The 14,733-nt window shown below is 44.8% G+C and overlaps 1 pseudogene; it reads left to right on the plus strand.

Moving 5' to 3' along the window:
- Nucleotides 1-3,907: 3,907 nt before the first annotated feature.
- On the plus strand, nt 3,908-4,026 carry LOC123636150 (annotated as a pseudogene).
- Nucleotides 4,027-14,733: the final 10,707 nt, after the last annotated feature.

Below are 14,733 nucleotides of genomic sequence, written 5' to 3' on the forward strand. Positions count from 1 at the left end.
GGGGGATGTCAGCCTGTGTGAAGAGTGTGACAGGGGGCTGTCAGCCTGTGTGCCATGTCAACCGGGGTTGGTGGTCCGAGCACAGAGAGTCACACTGGGTGTGCCATCCAGTGTGCATAGGGTGTCCCAGGGGCTTTGGTCCCATGTGCATAGGGCCTCCCGGGGGGTGTCAGTCCATGTGCACAGGTCACCAGGGGAGTGTGAGCACATGTCGAGAGGGTCACTTGGAGGTTGTCTTCACGTAGGCAGAGGGTCACCTGGGTGGTGTCAGCATGAATACAGATGGTCAACCAGGGTTGTTGACAGGAATGCAGAGGGCCACCCGGGATATATTGGACTTTATGAAGATTGTCACCAGTGGGATGTCGGACCGTCTGCAGAGGGTCACTGGTGGAGTGTCAGCCAGTGTGCAGATGGTCACCAGGGTGTGTCAGCCCATGAGCAGAGGGTCACAAGGGAAGTGTCTGCCTGTGGGCAGAGGGTCACAAGGGGTGTCTTGGCCTGTGTACAGAATGTCACCCCTGTGTTTTTGGCCCCTGTATAGAGTGTCACACTGGGGGTGACAGCTAGTGTGCATAGAGTCTCCTGTGGGCTTTGGTCCCATGTGCATAGGCCCCCCCGGGGGTGTCAGTCCATATGCACAGGGTCACCAGAGGGCAGTAAGCTCCTAAGAACTGAAGAAGTGTGTAGAGTTTCCTGCCAAACATACTTCAGAAAGAAGAAGTCATTTGGTAGGAAGTGGGGGGACTTTTGGGTGGCAAGGAGTTTCTCATGGAAACCCTGACATTAACTTATAGAAAGCAGGTAGTCACTGGGTTGACAGTAAGTTTGCTTAACTCTGAGACTGAGGAAGTGTGTAGAGTTTCCGGCCAAACACACTTCAGAAAGAAGAAGTCATTTTGTAGGAGGTGGGGGAAATTTCGGGTGGCAAGGGTTTCCATATGGAATCGCTGACATTCACTTAGAGAAAGCAGCTAGACATTGGGTTGACTATAGGTTTGCTTAGCTCTGAGAACCAAAGATGTGTGTACAGTTTCTTGCCAAACACATTTTAGAAAGAAGTCATTTCTTAGGAAGTGGGGAACTTTCCAGTGGCAAGGAGTTACATAATGGAATGCTGACATTCACTTAGAGAAAGCAGCTAGACCTTGGGTTGACAATAGGTTAGCTTAACTCTGAGACCCAAAGAAGTGTGTAGAGTCTCCTGCCAAAGACAAGCCAGAAAGAAGTCATTTCGTAGGAAGAGGGGAACTTTCAGGTGGCAAGGAGTTACAAATGGAAATGCTGACATTCACTTAGACAAAGCAGCTAGACATTGATTGGGTTGAATACAGGTTTGCTTACCTCTGAGAACCGAAGAAATGTGTAGAGTTTTCTGCCAAACACACTTCAGAAAGAAGTCGTTTTGTAGGAAGTGGGGAACTTTCAGGTGGCAAGGAGTTACATATGGAAATGCTGACATTCACTTAGAGAAAGCACCTAGACATTGGGTTGACCATAGGTTTGCTTAACTCTGAGAACCGAAGAAGTGTGTAGTTTCCTGCCAAACACACTTCAGGAGGAAAAACAGAATATATAGGGTTCAGTACTACCTACAACGAGAGTTTCAGGCACCCACTGGGGATTTTGGAATGTAATCCCATTCATAAAGTGGGAGTGTTTACTATACATACAAAAAAAAAAAAGAAAACCCTAAGAATAAAACTAGAATTCTAAGGCAATGCAGATGCTGAAATTCATTATTTAGAATACCCTAGAACAATGTTTTAAAAGAATGTGACCATTCTTTGTGGTTTGCATCAGTTTCTGAAATTTGACATGTTGGAAGTGGATGATAGGAATGAAAATAAGGAGTAGAGTCGATTCATATTGATCTGCAAGATGATAATCTCATTTTTATTAGTTTTATACTAACTTATAAAGAGAAACTGAAGAATTATGCAGATTAAAATTATTATATATCCTATGACAGATAATGAAACATTAACTGACATCAAATAGCAAAGCACACCTGGAAACCTAACAATTATCTATTTTCCTACTTCATTCCAAACCTCAGTGTTATTATGGGAAATAACTCACTGACTTTTGGTAATTAATCTGGAAATCTTATATTTCTGTGCAAGCAATAACAGTCAATCTATACTTTCTTTTATACTGAAGGCTAACTCACTCCAAAATTATTCATATTTTTTTTTAAACTCCTAATTCCTATGGAATGTACTTTGTGGTCTCATCTACAACTTCTTTGTGGCTTTGTGGTCATTCTACCAGGTTTGGATTTTAGGTTGGTTGTATTTCTGGTATCCTGGACTCTCCTTGGCTCTGGACTACTGGACTCTGGACTACTGACCTCACACTATATCAATTCCTACTCTTATGGCGCCAGAAGAAGCCACATATCCATGCTGAGCCACGCAGTAGAAATCCCTACTTTCTAATAGCAGCTGGGCCCTCAATATTACAAGAAAAACACTAAATTACATAGAGTTTATCTTATCCAAACACAGGTTTCGTGCCTTTCTCTCGTTTGTGATTTTTTTTTTCTTAAAGAATTAAATTACTATTTTGTTAACTCTAGCTATTCTACAAATGGGATGAACTATGCATGGGAAGATCCATTGCTCCAATTTCATATAAACAGGCAATCTTTTGAATACTACATATTTTACCAAACATATGGAGAAGAGATTACTTCAGGAAGCAGAATTAATATACCCATCACAGGCATATTAATTGGTAAGGTAAAACAAGTCAACAAACTGGTCTTAGGCAATGGTGGTTCTTACGAATTACTAAGTTAGGACCAACCCACCACCATGGGAACAATGATAAAAATCACAATTTTGCAGTTTCTAGCATAGCATGTAAGGAGCTTAGAAGTTGCCAGTCACACGCAGGCCCCAAGAGAATCGAGGCAGAACAAGCCTCCCCAGACATGGGGGCTGCACGTCTTCAGGACCTCCGGGTGAAGGGCTAGCCCCTCGGCCCTGCCTCCTTCTCCTAGCCCTGCTCCCAAACCGCCTCCACACCGTGCCCTCACCTGGGGGGCCAGAGGGGCCTCTCTGGCACACTCTCGGCTCTGGCTCTCTGACCCCACGTCTGGAAGTATGTTTCTGCAAGTGTGCCTGTGGGTTTGCTCATTGGGGTATGTGACGGTGGTGTGTCCGTGTGTTTGGGTTGGGGGGGTATGTGTGTGCGCCCGCGGGAGACCCGTCAGTCTCCCTCCCGCCCCCATAAGGACAGGTGTTCTAGGGAAGTGCCAGGTCGAGGAGGGGCAAGGGCGCCCGCGGTGTGCGGGGCGGGTTCCTTGTGGTGGTGGGAGGTGACCGGCGGTGCGCAGAGGCGGCGGCGGCGGCGGCGGCGGCGGGGGGCGGGGGGAGCCTCCTGTGGAAGGGCAGCGGCAGGCTGGACCGGTTGGTGGGTGGGACCAGGTGGGGCCCTGCGGGAGGGGCGGAGAGAGACCCGGTACCACCCACACGGGCAAGGGGGACGGGCCGGGCGGCGGGCAGGAGGGGAGCGCCAAGGCCCAGGCTGACCGCAGCCGGCCCTGAGCGTGGCCAGTCTGCTGGGCTGACGGGGAGTCGGTCGGGCGTGGGGAGGGCCCTAGCGTGCAGGTCTAGGGGAGCGGCTGCGAGGCCGGAACCCCCCACGCCAGGCATGACCGAGGCCTCTGGCGCCCCGCTGTGCAGCGGGACAGCGCCGCCTGTCGGTTGGGGCGGAATGCGCTGGGCGCCGTGGGGGCGCATCGTTTGCGAGAGCAGCCGGGCACCCAGCCACCCCCGCCACCGTGCGTGCGCGACCCCGAGGCCCGAGGTTAGCGCTGGCGCGGGATGGCGGGCGGGACTGGGGCGGGAGGGATGCGTAGCGGAATGGCCTCTTGAGGCGTCCAGGGATGCCCGCCAGGGTCTAGGGCCATAGCATCCTGAATGCACCCCATCTCCTCTGATCTCAGAAGCTAAGCAGGACCGGGCCTGGTTAGTACTTGGATGGGAGACCCCCTGGGAATATCAGGTGCTTTTGCCTCTTCTTCTGTCACCGGCCTCAGAGGATGGGGGGCCCCTTCGACCTGCTATGGCCATAGAGGGTGGTGGGCACCCATGGACGCCTCAAGAGGATGTGCTGCTGCCAGTCCCGGCCCAGTCCGTTGTCCCCCAACACCTGCGCACCACAGGGAACCCCACGCACCGCAAGGACCCTGGCGGGCCGCGGGCACCCTTGCCCCTTCTTGCCCTGGCACTTAGACCACCTGTCCTTATTGGGGGCAGGGGGAGACTGACGGGCTTGCAGCTGACGGAAGTTTGCGCGCACACAAACACACCCCCATCCAAACACACGAACACACCACAGTCCCACACCCTAACAAGCAAACCCACAGGAGCACACGTAGAGACAGACTTCCAGACATGGGTTCAGAGAGCCAGAGAGTGAGCAAGAGAGGGCCCTCTCCCCGACGCGAGGGCACGATGTGGAGGGTTTTGGGGGCTGGTCCACGATTAGGAGGCAGGGCCATCAGACTGGCCCTTCACCTGGAGGTCCTGAAGACGTGCAGCCCCGTGTCTGGGGAGGTTTGTTCTGCCTTGATTCCCATGGGTCCTGCATGTGGCAGCAGCACTCACGGGCCCCAGAGCTAGCTCTCCTGTTGCTTGATAGAGTGGAGCTTGGGATCGGTTGGGTGGTTGGTGGGAGTAGTGCTTTGTGTGTGTGTGTGTGTGTGTGTGTGTGTTTATGTGTGTGTGTGTGTGCGCGTGCACGCACATGTTACCTGAGTTCCTCGGTTTGTTGGTGCGTGTTCTGCCATCCCACGTCTGGGTCTCTGCTTGGGTGGGTCCATGTCTGTCTCCCTTCTTTTTCTCTTTCTCCACATCTACTCCTTCCTTCTTTTTTGCCCTCCTGTTTTATCCCTTCTTTCCTCCTCCTCCTCTTACTCTCACTCCTCTCCCTGCTTTCTCTTCCTCCCACTCTGTTAGTGTCCAGTCTACACTAGGTCTCCTCTTGTAGGGATGACCTAGGTGTTCTTTTATTCTGGGTTTCCTGACTTCTACTCTCTCACCCAGAGCTGCCTGTGCATCCACAGCCAGAGGCTTGTGGTCATGTGCAAGTTGTTCACCCCATTCCTGCAGGATCCTTACAGCAGATCTTTTGGTCTTCAGAACAAAAGCCAAAGCTCTTCTTGTTGAACTGAACTTAGGCTAGTGAGGGACATACAAGGCAACCACTGATCCAGCCAACCAAGGCCTGAACTTCACAGTAAAGTTCTCATTAGCAGAATGTGCTAGCATTAGACCTGAACTGTTTACTTTTGGAGGCCCACAGCTAAATGCACCAGTGGAGGCTTGTAAGGAAAGAGATGGGTCTGGTCCAACCTTCTACTCCCAAGCCTCATTCCCCACCTCTGTCCTGTGTGCTCCTATCACTCTGGCTTCCTTCTGTCTAGAATGCCTCCTCTATTTCCTGTGGTCAAACCTGTGCAAATGGCCCTGGTAGATTCACCCTCTTACAGAAACTTTTGGATACCTCCAGCAGCAAGTGAGCATATGTGGTTTTGTTTGTGTCCTTCCTTTGGTCTTGTGAACAGTTGACTCTGTTCTGTAGAGAGTTAGAGCCCTGTCTCATCTTCCCCCTAGGAATCTTTCATCCATCTCAGGAAACCAACTAGAGCTTGGCCTGGTGTCTGCCATGTCAGCTTCCCAGAGAGGAAACAGCAAGTGAAAAGTTATGGAAGTGTGACAGTAACTGGCAAAATGAACAATTTAATGTGTGTAATGGAAAGCACAGGGTGTGGGGGATGGGGACAATGAAAAGGCCTGCAGAGGGACGAGGTCATGGACAGTCTCCAAAGCTAACAGAAGAACTAGGAATCACACTCAAGAGTTTGAGAGCCTGGGGTGGATTTCAAAGAGATCAACACTGATTGAGCATGCGTTGGGCTGTTAATTATAAAGAAAATCAATGCTGGGGAACAAAGGAGGAAGGACAAGACTCCCACCCTGTCCCCAGCTCCTCTCTTGCTTCCCTGGCCCTGTTCTCTTGAGGCAAAGGCAAATCTTATCTTACTGGCCTGACTCCAGGACCATCCCTGGCCATGATTACTACTGGACAGGGGCCCTGGATGGTAAAGACTGTGTACACAATGTGGCTGGGCCACACACCAGGTGGCCAGGGGCCTTCCTGGACATTCCTGAGCCTTCTTAGGAACCCACACAGAAGTTCCCTGATAGGTTTCTGAAAGCACAAATTTACTGCCTAAAATGAAAATACTTGGTACCCAGGAACCTGGAACTTGACTTATGAAAGCTACCTTTCACATCACCTCCTCCATCTCTCTGGCTGCTATAATCCTCCCTTGGGACCCAGGGATGTTTTCTTCCCCCCTGTGGGTGCCCCTAGGACCCTCAGGTTGGCTGAACAGCTCATACCTTAGGTCTCTCAGAGGGACTTCTTCGTGCCACAGTATAAAAAACAGAAAGCATCACAGTGGAAAGGCCCAACCCCTGCACTCAGCAGCGCGGATAAGGGAACCTCTGAGCCTCCTTGGGGACCACACCCACACCAGTTCTCTGACTGACACAGTCTGGTTCACAGGACTTCTTTATCCTATTGTGGACCTCTCAGCCATAATTAACACAGGCAGACAGGACCTAAAGTCTCCCTTAGTCCTTTTGAAAATGTTAGGGAAGTTTGTGTAGAAAGGTGATAATACAATACAATTTCTGCATTTGTGTGCTGCAAAAATGGTTCAGAACCTTATTGTCTTGGGGGGGGTGGGGGCAGTTTTTAATTGTGCCTTTATTCACTTTAGTTCATTAAAAATGTACTTGTTTTAAAGATCCTATAAATAAAGTGACCACCCACTAACATGGGATATAGGTCACCCCCCAACCACCAGTATGTTATTTGTTTTCTTAAAAAGCAGTATTTCTCACAGGAATTTTATTCATCAACACAGTAGTTACAGGAATGTCAGATATAATGACATATATAATCTAAACAAGAGAGGCTGGTTAAGAATTTATGTAATGTCAAAATATATTAATATATATTAAAAGTCAGCCACATAGACAGACGTGTGCAGTGGGGAGCGCAAGTGATGGGAACACCTTTAATGGTTAGTCGAGGGCACAGATTCAGGAATCTTGTTTTTCTCCTCCATTACAGTAAACAACTTTCACTAACAGATGGAGGTATTCCATACACGTCCAAATACACAAGGGTAAGTTGTGACGTGCTATGCGTAGTCTGAAGTGGTATAACTGTGATCTTTCTGTGATAGTCCTAAGAAAACAGTGAACAGCGAACCTCATGTGGGCAGTAGGAGGCACTGATCGTTTATTACAGGTAGACTTGGAAGAATTGACATTCGCATTTGTAAAGAGCACATGTCTCCTTTTGTTATGGTTTCTCCACAACTGATGTGCACTTGGAGTGGGAAAATTCTGATGGTTGTTTGACCTAAGAGTAATAACTGCACTATTCTTAAAAATGTGAGAACCTTTTAATAACATGTTTTAGTTACACACTTAACATTAAAAAAATAATGTTGCCAATGTGATAATATTAAGAGATGGGTGTTTAGGAGGTGATTAAGTCATGAGGGCCGAGCCCTCGTGGATAGGATTAAAGCCCTTATAAAAGAACTTAAGGGAATTGGTTCATCCTCTTTTGCCTCTTCTGCCATGTGAGAACACAGTGTTCCTCCCTTCTGGAGGGTGCAGCAACAATGCGCCATCTTGGAAGCAGAGACTTGTTCTTTATCAGACACTCAATGGGCTGGTGCCTCAATCTTGGACTTCCCAGCCTCTATTACTGTGAGAAATAAGTTTCTGCTGTTTGCAAATTATCTAGTCTTGGGTATTTTGTTAGAGTAGCATGAATGGTCTAAGACACACTCTTAAACAACCCATGGGTCAAAGAAGAAACTACAAAGGAAATCAGAAAATAAGTCATCACTCAGAATCCATGGAGATTTGGTTCCAGGACTCCCCAGGTATACCCAAATCCACACATACTCAAGTCTCACAGTCAGCCCTGTGGAACCCAAGTATACAAAAAGTTGGGTCTCTGTGTCCTTGGGTTTTGCCCTGTGAATACTATATTTTTAATCTGCCTTTTCTCGTGGATGTGGAACCTCTGAATTCAGAAGGCCAACTTTATTTATTGGAAAAAATCTCTGCATAAGTCAACCCTAGCAGTTCAAACCTGTGTTGTTCAATGGTCAACTGTACTCAGAGATTAATGAAAATGAAAACACAACATACCAAACTTATGGGGTACAGTGAAAGCAGTGCTCACAAGGCAATTTATAACCTGAAATGCTTACATTAAAAAAAAGAAAGATTTCAAATCAACAGTCTAAATTTACAACTTAAGGAACTAGAAAATATCAATTAAACCTAATACTAACAAAAGGAGAGAAATAATAAAGATTAGAGCAGAAATAAATAAAATAGAACATAGAAAAAACAATAGAGAAAATCAATAAAAGTCAAAGTTGATTCTTTATTAAAATAACAAAGTTGAAAAACTTTAGCTAGATTGACCAAGAAAAAAAAGAGAAGACTCAAATTATTAAAATCAGAAATGAAATTGGGAACATTACCATCAATCCTACAGAAATAAAAAGGATTATGATAGCACTATGAACAAGTGTACACCAACAAATTGGATAACTTAGATGAAAAGGACTAATTCCTAGGAACACAAATCCTACCAAGACTGAACCAGGAAGAAATAGAAAATCTGAATAGACCCATAACTAGTGAGGAGATTGGATTAGTAAATCAAAAATCTCCTGACAAAGAAAAGCCTTGGGCTTAGTGGCTTCACTGGTGAATTCTATGAAATATTTAGAGAAGAACTAATACAAATCTTTCTTAAGCCCTTCTAAAAAATTGAAAAGGTGGGAGCACTCTCTAACTCATCCTGTGAGACCACCACTGCCCTGATACCAAAGCCAAACATAGACTTTATAAGAAAAGAAAACTGCAGACTAATATCTCATAGGAACATAGATGTAAAAATCCTCAACATAGCCTTAGCCTGGGGGGTGAAATTTACCACAGATAAGGAAAGCTGAGTGGAAGCTTGAAACTATAGGTCAAGAAAGTGAATAAGACACAATGCTGCATCGAGGGGAATGGCAGAGATTAGTGCCACTTTAAAGGGCCTAAAGAATGCAGGGGTGTGTCCTCATCATACTTCTGTTTAAATAAGCCGTCTGGTCCCCTCAGGATCTGGCTGTTCCCAGTGGATGACTAGACCAGAGGTCTGCAGCTACAGACTCTGGGCCCAAAATGGCCAGCAGCCTGTTCATGTATATGGTTTTAACTTTTATAAATGGTTGAGAACAATCAAAAGAATAAGAATATTTTGTAACATGTGCACATTGTGTGAAATCCAAATTTCAATGTTTATGAATAAAAGTTTTATGGAGGCACAGTGGTACTCATTCATTTATGTACCTTTTTACTGCTTTGGTGGCCCAAGGGACAGTGGGGAATCGTCTGGACAGGGACATTCTGCAGTGTTGTCATTACTTCCTGCTGCTGTTAGGCACATCACCAATCGCAGTGAGGCATTATTATGCCACAGTGTTTCAGGTGCCATGCTTTTTGCCATGCTGCGACAGTTCATTTATTTATTTTATCACACTTAGCTGTGCTAAGAGAGGGTAACGCACATACACATAACCAGACTACGCACTCATCACAATACTCTCAATTCATGGGAAAGCAATAATCAGGAAAATTAGAAAATTTAAGCAGGTTTTTACAATTGAGTTTCAGAAAAAAAAGTAAAAAAATATATATATAAGTAGGAATACAACACAGTTGAATTTCTTCATAAAAACATAAATTGGACATGTAGCTGCAACCAAAGTAAGTTTCCAAGTGGTTCGTTTGTTCGCCAAGTGAAGAAGGCCATTTGCCAATGGCAAATAAATAATGTTTGATTGCAGCAAAGAAATATACTCAGGGAATATAAGCTTTTTGAAGAATATTAGCCTTTCTGCTTGATGAGATGAAACATTGGGAGCAACCTCCACAATTAACACAAAACAAAATAAGAAGCCAAACTGTCCAGCAGAGGGCAGCATTACCCCACAGAGCCCAAACCCGGGCTACAGGAACTTAAGTTCATTGCCGAGATTTATTAACCAACACTGTGGTGTCAGGCTGTTGTGGCGCTTTGCCCCTGTTGGCTTGTTTAATCTACACGAAAACCTTTCAGGATAGGTACTATTTTTGTTTTCATTTTACAAATGAGAAAGCTGAAGCTCAGAATGGCTGAGTGACTTTTCCATGGTTCACATAGGGATCAGGTCCAAAGGCTTTTGCCTCAAGGACCTGTGTTTTCTTTTTTTTTTTTTTTTCTTTTTTTTGAGACAGAGTCTCACTCTGTTGCCCAGGCTAGAGTGCTGTGGCATCAGCCTAGTTCACAGCAACTTCAAGCTCCTGGGCTCAAGCAATCCTGCTGCCTCAGCCTCTCGAGTAGCTGGAACTACAGGCATGCGCCACCATGCCTGGCTAATTTTTTTCTATAAATTTTTAGTTGTCCATATAATTTCTTTTTATTTTTAGTAGAGACGGGGTCTCACTTGTGCTCAGGCTGGTCTCAAACTCCTGACCTCTAGCAATCCTCCCGCCTCAGACTCCCAGAGTGCTAGGGTTACAGGCGTGAGCCACCGCTCCGGCCGACAGCTGTGTTTTGGTTTCTCACCCAGCCCTGACTCCGGCCCACAGCTTCTGAGTTGTTCGTCTCTGATCTGACTAACCTTGACATCCCTGCTTTCCTTCCAGGCCTACTTGTGAGGCCTTGGACCATCATAGCAGAACCACAGGAACCCAGCCCCCAACCCCGGCAGGGCCCTAGGGCTATTTAAACAGTTGCAGGTGTGGCTCTTACTAGTGGTTTCATAACAGGAGTGGGACAAGCAGCCTCCTCCCTCTGCTTGTCATCACATCTCAATGTCCTCCAGGCCTCAGTCACTGCTTTGGTGATGCTGAGCCCATGCCAGCATTTCAGCCAGAAAGTCTTGGTGGTTCGTGTTTCTTGCACCAAAAGCTTCTGTGCTTTTTTGGGATAATGTTTAACTTGGAAAATGAAAGCTCTCACCTCCTAATTTTTTCTTCTGAGAGCCAGCACAGCTAAACTATGAGCGTTCTTCCTGCAGGCAGTAACTGAAGGACTAGGAGGGTTCATCAGCTTTTATTGAGCCACACGTCTTTGGCTCAGAACTTAGGAACTTGTAAAAAGTTATTAGTGTAGAGCTAAAAGGCCTTAACTTGCTTGAGTGAAATTTTAGTTTAGATGTAACCTTCTAATTCGCAGACTTACAGTTTGCCACACCTACCTCACAGATACTTTTGCTGAACCTGATAATAATGGAATGACTATTCAGTATGGGGTAGAGTATAATTTTCTAAAAGTTAAAGCATTTTAGCCACTTCATTGTAAAATGCAATTCTTTCAAAGTCACGGCGATGCTTAAAGGATGTGGTTTGCTGTTTGGTGTCCTTCATACTGAAAACCATAAGGGTGCTGAGATGTGTGATTGAAGAATGGCTGCCAGAATATAAACACGAAATTCAGGCAATTAGTTGCTTTTGGAAACCCCCAGGCTAATACACAGTAGTGGCCAGTCAATTGGTTACAACACCGAGCCCATACGGTGGGCCTGGCACTGCTCTTGGCAGCAGAGATGAACAAAGTCTCTGCTCCTGAGGATCTTGGGCATAACAAGTAGATAAGTTAACAGCAGTTACTGACAGGGGCAGTGAAGAGGATAAAGTAGAATAATGTGGCAGAGAACGAGTGGTACTGATTTAGCTAGGAGAGTCAGGAAAGGCCTCGCTGAAAAAGTGACATTTAAGTTAAAACCTGAGTAAAGATCCTTGTCAAAAATTTGGCCCAGCCCCAACAACCATTAATACTACCCCCCTGTGCTCAGCAGAGTGAGATTAAGAGGTGGTCTTAGCACCTCTTGTATTTTCCTGGAAAGAGTTGGAACTGATTCTACTAAGTGAAGTATCCCAAGAATGGAAAAATAAGCACCACATGTACTCACCATCAAATTGGTTTCACTGATCATCACCTAAGAGCACATTTAGGAATAACATTAATCAGGTGTTGGGCAGATGTGGGTGGGGGAGGGGATAGGTGTATACATACATAATGAGTGCGATGCACACTGTCTAGGGGATGGACACGTTTGAAGCTCTAACTGGGGTGGGGGGAGCAAGGGCAATATATGTAACCTAAACTTTTGTACTTCCACAATATGCTGAAATAAGAATAAAAAAATAAAAGTGGTCTCTCTGCTAGCTGGGCAGTCACCCAGAGCACTAAGAAAGAAGAGGAACAAAAACACTGCTGGAGGAATTCAGCAAAGTGTAAGTCAGTCCTTCCAACATACGGCAAGAACTTCCCAGTGGAAATACTAATAGAAGCTGTGGTCAAAGCTGAGCTGTCTCTAAAGAATATTTCTACACAATGTGCCTGCAGTCTCAGCCTGCCAGCTTGGGAAGTGGTAGGGCAGGGTTGTTTACAGGGAAGGAGATATTTATTTTACCTAAATAGTCCTTTTAATATGCCTCAGGAAATTCATTTTGTAATGTTTATAAATTTTAAAAGAAAACTGAAGAGTGAGTATGAGCTCTCACCTCTCCAGGTCTCTCCTTTAGGATGGGCACAGTGTTAGGAAAAGCAGACCTAACAACCAGCTCAAAAGGCAGTAAGAGTAGCCACTTAACAGGCCAGTTCCACATTTTTCTGGAACATTCTAAGATAACTTACCTGGATGAAATCCTCCTTTTCCCTCATCCCCAGCAAAGATGTCTTATAGTCTGTTTCTTAAGAAACAAAGAAGGTAGTAATTTTTACTATTTTTAAATATGGAAAATGTGAATTTAAAAATATGACAAACAAGAGAGAAGGATTGACAGGAATATTTTCAACTTTAACATAGTGATTTCTAAGCAGTGGTCACCAGGAAACTAATGGTCGTCAAATCCGTATTTGTACCAGGTATAGTCCTAGTGACTTTCCATGTATTTATTGCCATTTTTCAAAAGAATATAGATTTTGTGATTAAATATAAATTCATCTAATTATATCACTGAATCCTGTCCTTGTACATTCTTTTGAATGAATGTATACCAAAGACAAAACTATCACATGGGAGTCAGTCATGTTTATGTAAGTGTACACACCGGCAAACACGCACAAAAATTAAAAGAGGTTTTGGGACTCAAGTGAATGAAAATGATTGTGCTTACATACATGCTAAACATTCTTCTAGAAAACAGAGCCAAAATTCTAGAGCCTTCATTTTGATATAATTAAGTTTTCATATTTAAAAAGAAAATTTTATTAGCACAAATTTAAACCTTTGTCACTTAAATTTTAAGTTAAGATTCAGATTGGGTCAGATTGACCTTTTTAGCTAAATCAAAAGCTACTGCTAAAAATATGAGAATGAGATGTATTCCCTGAAAGATGATGATGCACATACCCAAGGTTTCTAATGCAGCAGTGGAAGTAAAGAAATGAGTTTAAACCACCTGGATACACTAGTTTCATAAATCACCATTGCCATCACCTCAAGAAGTCTGAGTTTTTACCTGGTGGTATGACCCAAACTAGCATTCCCAGAATGTCCAAACCTTTTTTAGTGGTCTTGTCTTTGCTGGGTTGCTACAGTTTCCCCCTGACCAGTACTACTGGGCAAGAGAGTACTAAGGCACCAGCAAGGGAATTGTGGCTGGGTTTCAGGCAGAGTACTTCTTACTCCTTGTGGGTCATTGCAGCCCAATTTCTGCCTGGTAATCAGTATCCATTGCCATGGCTTATTCTCTCTCTGCTTCTTGTTCATTGGCCCAAATAACCCCCAGTAGCTAGGGCAGTCTAAGCTTCCAATTTTATTTTTAATTGATTAAAAAAATCTTATTGGAATATGCATGCCCCAAATGCAAACATTCTAAGTGTAGAGCACGACAAATTGGCGCAAATACACACTCATGTACCCATCACCCAAATCAAGAAATGGAACATTATTAGTACTCCAGAAGGCCCCTCCTGAGCACTCTCCCTACTCTTTTTCCCCACAGGAAACCACTAATCTAACTTATGAGGCCATAGATTAGTTTTGTCTGTTCTTGAGCTTTGTAAAAATGGAATCACCTAGCATGCACTCATTACGATGGCTTTCTTCAGCTCAACATTATGTTGGTGAGATTTGTTCATGTTTTTGTAGTTATAAGTTAGTTCATTTTCATTGCTGTTTTCATACACACCAATTAATTTATCCATCTGCTGTGATAGACATTAGTGATGTTGCTAGCTTCAGGCTATTCCAAATAGCACACGCCTTTGGGAGCATAGGTGAACACATTTCTATTGTGCACATCTAAGACTGTGATGTCTGGGTCATAGAAAATGTGTATGCTCTATTTTAGTAGATATTTCTTTTCTTTCCTTTCTTTCTTTCTTTCTTTTTTTTTTTTTTTTTGTTTTTTTGAGACAGTCTCACTCTGTTGCCCACACTAAAGTGCCATGGCATCAGCCTAGCTCACAGCAATCTCAAACTCCTGGGCTCAAGCGATCCTCCTGCCTCAGCCTCCCGAGTAGCTGGGACTACAGACATGCACCACCATGCCCGGCTAATTTTTTATGTATATATATTTTTAGTTGTCCAGCTAATGTCTTTCTGTTTTTAGTAGAGACGGGGTCTCG

This window comes from Lemur catta, chromosome 3, assembly GCF_020740605.2.
Source record: "Lemur catta isolate mLemCat1 chromosome 3, mLemCat1.pri, whole genome shotgun sequence".
Taxonomy (NCBI): domain Eukaryota; kingdom Metazoa; phylum Chordata; class Mammalia; order Primates; family Lemuridae; genus Lemur; species Lemur catta.